The sequence below is a fragment of the Scardinius erythrophthalmus genome, assembly GCF_964197995.2.
Source record: "Scardinius erythrophthalmus genome assembly, chromosome: 25".
Lineage (NCBI taxonomy): Eukaryota > Metazoa > Chordata > Actinopteri > Cypriniformes > Leuciscidae > Scardinius > Scardinius erythrophthalmus.
The window spans coordinates 28351678-28358852 of record NC_138245.1 but is presented as its reverse complement, the minus strand read 5'-3'; positions in this window follow the sequence as shown (position 1 = coordinate 28358852).

Below are 7175 nucleotides of genomic sequence, written 5' to 3'. Positions count from 1 at the left end.
TTATCAAAACTCACTTAGATGGGCCACAAATCAAATGCACAGACCTTAAATGATTTAAGATGACCAAGAACAAATACATGCCATGGAAGAACTGACATAGAGTTCAACCACACTTTTTACCCCATTACAACAAAGACTTTAGATATAAGACGGTGCACTAGGGTGTGTTCACGTTTGTAGTTTGGTTTGTTTTTAGTCCTGGCCCGCTTATCATTCACATTGTCATTTTTAACACCGAACCTAAAGACATAGGGATATGTTTACAAGCTGATTGGTCGGCTTTTATTAGGCTATGTATATTTTGCGACCGAACTTACCGAACATCCAAAACAATGCTGTGTTCTGGGCGAAATGCGCTCGTTGTGTGTCCGTAGCCTACATATGATGATATTCTGACCAGCTGAGAACTCGTGAAGAGCTTATAAAATGTGTAAAGGAGTCAAAACAGCAGCGGGAATCCCTCTGTCACACACACAAATGAAGATCTGCTGCGAGGAGACATGGTTCTGATGCCTGTGCTGAACTGTGATGGGCAACATAGCAACTATGACAAGAAAAAACAGGTATGCTTGAGGATTGTCATTTTTAGGGTCTCATCTTGTGACATCATGTCCCGTTTTTGGTTCATTTATGTCTTTGGTGCGTGTTGAGTTCATATTTCATTCAAACCGCATCAAAGTTCGCTTGGAAATGGACCGAGACCGGTCGGTTTATTGCACACCAGGGTTCAGATATCAGCATTCACACTTATTCAAATGAACCGCGCTAACAGAGCAATCGCACCAGGGTTCGTTTTAATCCAACCAAACATAACAAGAGTGAACACACCCTAATATTACTTATGAATGGGAGAAAGTGCAACACATAATATAGAGGATTAAGTTCCGCCTTCTAAATAAAAGAGCCAATTGATAAAGTTGTGCAGAAATAGTGTTGTGAGACGTGCGTATGCACATTGGCTGAAAAATGCAGGTTTTTTGTCATTATTTGAGCGTTTAGGAAGAAAAATTATGAGACGGTTGTGGTCAGTGGTCAATTTAATCATAAGCTTGGTGAACAGATTTGAAGAATTTGATGTTTCCCCATTTAAAGAGATAGAAGCTGCACTTGCATGACTGAAATAGCGGCCGAGAGGCGTTTCAAAGATGGCCGCCGAGTGAAATGACTTGCCTCAAAGGGACTTTGGCTATACATTCACACTGTCAGTTTTTGGGATTGACAATTTACTTAAAGGTGTACAGTAAGTCTTGAAATGTCACGTTCACACAACTTACAGCATCTTGATTACAGTCTGTATGAACGTGCAACAGAAGTCAAGGCTGTATTCTTAGCGACAATGACCAAGTAATTTCAAAGATTAACTTTTGACACATCAAGAGTCCAATTGAGCATTTACCATGATCATTAATTATGAATCATAATCAATACATTTAACCAACCCCAGACAACATTCTTTTACCTGATTTTGAATCTGATAATGGAAGAAGAGACCTATTCAAATTAATATTTGTTTTCGCTTACCAGAAGTTTCCTTCCAAACCTCACCAGCTCATCATTCTCTTCTGGAGCGACTTGTTTTGACAGCTTCACAGAACTGTGTCCAACTTGCATAAGAAAAACAATAAATAACAGTAAATATCCACAGCAGTTATTTTTCATAATAAAATGAATATATGAATTAGAAAATTGTAATTATGTACATAGGGAACCTCTGTATTAATGAGCAAAACACAAACATAAAAAAAACTGATGTCTTTATGTTTTGTTAATTGACTGGAATTAATTTTATTATATTAATTATTTTAATTAATAATTCATTTTAAAGAATCATTTGCAGAGTTATTTGTACATCTGAGTACCAGGGACAAGTTAGAAATATAAACATATTAGTAACAATTTAGCCGTTTGGATTCGATGCTCAAACTTTGTACTTACATAAGTCTGATTGCTTAAAAATAATAACAGAATTAACAATCAGTGTAATTTTAGTATCATTCAATTATGATACTATTATAGTTTTTATTAATATTTTGAATTAGTTTTTTATTTATATATTTTCTGTTTTTATTTAAACTTTAGCAATTTTCTTGTGTGTTTTTGTAGCATTTATACTTTTATGTTTTAAATGTCAAAATAGTTTTTAATTTTTCTTTTATTTTAAGCTATTCTATACATCAAGTTCAACTAAATAAAATGGGAAACATTGCAACTAGCTGAAAGAAAGTTTACATTTTTCTGCATATATATATATATATATATATATATATATATATATATGTATTTTTTTTTCTTTTTTTCGGTTAATTATAATAACCTAATAATAACCTAAATGTAAGTGAATTTACCACAAATGTGTGGCAGGTTCAAGTGTGTCTCCTATGAACAGCGGTGGACACAGACGCCTTTAACACAAGTCAAAAGGACCAGCTCTTTTTTTCTCCCTCCTTCTCTGTGACTCAGTTTCATTTGCTGCGCTCTGCTCCCATCCATTTTTCAGGCCTGGCAGAGCTGGCGCGAGCCGGGCCTTGATGGACAGCCCGCAGCTCAGGACCCAACATTACCTGCTCTCTTTCTCCTGGAGCCTGGTGGAGGGAAGATAATTGACAGCAAGCCCTTTTTTTATTTTTTCCCTGCTTTCTTTCCCTTCACACTTCTCGCAGCCCGGAAAGACATCCTCTGGTGAAATAAAAGTGAGCCTATCGAAATCCCAGCAGAGACCGCTTGTTATCTACTAACAAGATATCTTAACTGTGGATTGAGTGGTGTGTGGAGGGGGAAACTCTACGGGGGGACTGGAAGCTTTCGGAAACATTAAGATGTCTATGCGCTCAGTCTGGGCTTCGACTGTCTGCTATGGAGATGGAGTTATGCCCTAATGCATTACGGACGTGCCTGACAGATGGGTGAAAGGCAGCGAGTGAGATTTGAGCTTTTTACTGGGTCGTAGTTGGCTGGTTTTTCATGTGTGAACTGTAATTAAAAGTCATAGCAGAATGTCATTCAGTCTCATTATTACTCTATAATTCAGCATCTTGTTACAGCATTCAAGCAGTGCTATATAATATAATACATAAATAAATTATAATATATATGTATAGCACCGTGTGATGATTGAAAATGTCAGGCAGAAAAAAGATCCATGTAGTCATCAGTGGATATGTGAGATCTACAAAGAAATGTGGAAAAAACATGTTAACGAGGGACAATGTGAAACTGAATGTAGTTGTATAAGTTCCAATTCGAATTTAGAGTTGTATCAAATTAATTTTAATGTTTAGCATTTTTGTTTTACATTCAAGGGCTGTATAATGTAAAGATGTTTACATTATCATATTAATCATATTAATATGATTTTTGGATATCTATCAAGCAAAAAAACAAAAAACAAAAAAAAACAATGTAAAAAGTAGCTTTTATTTGTAAATGTACTGAATTATCCAAGAATAGGCACTGCCACACACACACACACACAGCACACACACACACACACACACACACACACACATATATATATATATGTGCGTGTGCGTGTGTGTGTGTGTGTGTGTGTGTGGCAGTGCCTATTATTGGATAATATATATATTGGTAAAGATATACACAATTATTTATATTCAATAATTTAAGTTAAATAACTAAAAGTTAATTAAATACTATTTAATATATTAATACAAAATAAATATATTAAATATATATATATAATTATTTATGTATAAACACTTTCCATTGAATTATAAGCAAAAAAAACTATATTTGAATATACAGTGATAATATTAATTTTAATGTTCTGCATTTTTGCTTTTGAATTCAAGTGTTATATAATGTAAAGGTATTTTCCTTCTTTAATGAAATAATATATAAATAATAAAAGAAAATTATTCAAATGAAAATGTACCATTCAGGTGAAATTCACTAAATTGTCCAAAAATAAACATTTACACTTATCTATAAAATTATCAATTATACATACATTATATAAATATATTAATAATTAACAACTGAATAAATATATTAAACATATACAATTATTTATATAGCCTACACATAATTGTTCGTTGGACTATATTTTGATATGATAAAACAGATTTTTTTTCATATCACTCACTTTTAATTCAAGGATGTTCTGTTACTAATGATGTTGTTAAATTAAGTTTCATTTATTTCTTCCTGTATAGGTGAAGCTCCTCTAATGACTGTCTCGTCCAGGTCAGCCAACTGTTTTTTGTATTTTTTTTTGCCTTTCTAGTTTCTACTCTACTCTTTCTCTGATCTGATAAAGCGTTGGCATATTAACCAGAGAAACCTTGAGGTTACGGTGGATGTGAAATCTATTTTTAAAGATGTGTGGGCAGAGATAGCTCCCTCTTAATTAAACCTGAGAGCACTCTTGTCCTGTTATTAACTTTGTTATGTATGAAACAGCTCTGTGAAGCCAGAGAGGAGCAAAATTCACTAAACAGTTTGTGCCAATTTAGCACATTGCATTTCAGTGCAAGACCATGGTAGGCCTTACTGCTGCTCTATATAAATCATTATCGTCGTGTTAAATAAGGCTCCACACATAAATGGGTTTCTATTTCAAATTACACATCATACATTAAACAATAACACACGGCACATCACATGGGATCATTCTGTGATACTTTTGTCTTTTTAAAATAGCTTAATGCTGATCGCTATTCACTGCCATTATATGGATGAGTGCGAGCGGGACATTTTTTCATTATTTTTTTAACTCCCTTTTGTGGTCCATAAAAGAAAGAAGGGCACACAGCATAAGAACAACCCCAGGGTGAGTGAATGATGACTTCATTTTCATTTTATAGTGAACTATCCCTTTAATGTGACTGGCGCGCGCTCCAGCGAGACTATGGCGAAAATGCAAAGCTTTCTCGATCTCGAATAGTTACGATCTGGATCCCTGTTATGTGTGTTATCGGCAAAGTTAGTTAGCTGAAGTTTTTTTATATTTGTAGGTTCTGGTTCATGTCTAGTTTTGAAGGAGAAATTTGAGCAAAATATAGTTTTGCGTCCTTTTCGCTTCCGTAATCATGTTATGTGAACCTTAACCGACAAGCTGTTTACCAATCGAGCTATTCTTAAGCCCAGCCTGGAGACGGTAGTGGCGGTTTCTTTTTATAGTTTACTCCTTCCCATGCCTTCCTCGACCCCACACATTTTTCTTGCACTTGTTCTAACAAGGTGTAGCACAAATAGCCGTGCTGAGAGAATGGAGGAAAATCCCAGTGGGATCTAGCGTGTCCCAGCGGAGCTGTGGAAGACGAACATGCGCGTGCTCGACGGAAGATGCACGTCGTCATCATTATATCGGAGTCAGCACCTAATCATGAGCAAGACATGACAAATATCTGCCGTTCTTCTTTTGTGGAACAAGAGCCATCTGAAACAGAACATTAAAAGTTAAGCATAACAAAAGAAACTCAAAGCAGAAGTCAAACTAACAGCACTGCATCAGGATGTATTATCCTAAATAATAATCATTCAATGGAGACAATGTGAAATTCACTTTTTACTTGTTATATTATTATCCGTACCTGTCTTTAACATCCCTGCACTTGATAATAAAGCAAGAAGCCACAACATACTGTATGACACTTTTCTTTTTTTAGGCATGTTGTGAACTAAACTCACCTTAAAGGGATAGTTCGCCCAAAAATGAAAATTATCCATCATTTCCTCACCCTCAAGTCTTCCCAGCTTTATAATGGGAGTGAATGGTACCCAAAAAGCACATTCATCCATCATAAAAGTAATCCATAAGGCTCCAGGGGTTAATAAAGGCCTTCTGAAGTGAAGCGATGCGTTTTTGTAAGAAAGACATACTTGATATACTACAATCACTGGCTTACGGGCAGGGGCGCCACCAGGAATTTTGACAAAAAAATCGAATTGGGCCCCCTCTGCGCAGCTGTTGTCACCACATCTCTAGGACCTTACTGTCCCATCAAAAGCTTTACATAACTCTAATCAAAGGCTTGCAACTGTCTTGCTTCTTGTAGTTCAATACTAGTACTAGCACAATATTTAATGCTGTGATTTGTAAATGCAAGTCTGCAGTTCACTATTTGATGCAAGATTAAAAGCCACCGTAAAAATGTCCTTAAGGCAATCCTTTACACATTCTCAATGTATTTTTATTGTAAAATTAATTACATTTAAATTAATTAAAAAGACAGATAAAAAAAAAAGAAAAACAGCAGATTTTTTAACATAACTGCACATATATGCCAACAACAAAATAAAGTTGACGTGTAAAACGGAATTTCCACATCAGGGTTATTATAGTGCTACAAAACAGATCAAGTGATCACTAAATCAATAGGTTTTGAGGTTTGGAATGATGGGAATAATAAAGTCTGTATCTATAGATGTCATTTAACGGCCAAAATTCAGTCTAAATGAACACATCAAACTGGATTATTCTAATATTGTCTGTAACTTACATGCAGGTTGAGGTAAGCTACTCATTGTTTCTAACTGCATCCAGTACAGACAGGAGTTTTTTTTGTTTTTGTTTTTTTTGTCATGATGGTCATTATGTGAGAAAATAATTTGTTTTTGATTTCTGTCATTAATAAATATTTCATTTTCTTTTTTTGTTATGGGAAAAAGAGCAAGAGAGACAGTCAGAGAACCCCACACAGACTCCCTGGAATGATGCTAAGTCATTAACACAGTGTTGCTCACCTTCTTCACTGGGACAGGGAGGGGTAGTTATGGGGAGACTGGGGTGCTGCTGACAACTTTAGTCTGCTAAAATGGGCATGGACAATGATTTAATATGAATATCTTGCTAAACGTTTCCCTGCACTGATTAAATGTTAATGAAATGTAGGCTAACACTAGCCTGCAGCTAGTTAACGTTAGCTTATTTCACTATGGACAACAGGTTAATACCACTCACAGACTAAAGGCTACTAGGGTTGCAAAATTCTGGGAATTTTCAAAGATGGAAACTTTCCATGGGAATTAATGGGAATTTAAGGGAATTAACAGGAATTTATGGGAATAAACGGGAATAAACTGGGAATTTTCAAAGTTGAGGGTTAGCTCTTCATAGGGAACTTAAATATAGTTGAGGAAAGTATATTTTAGCATAATCTTGACAAAAACAAACAGATGCCATTCAAATACACTTGAATATCCATGCCATTCCT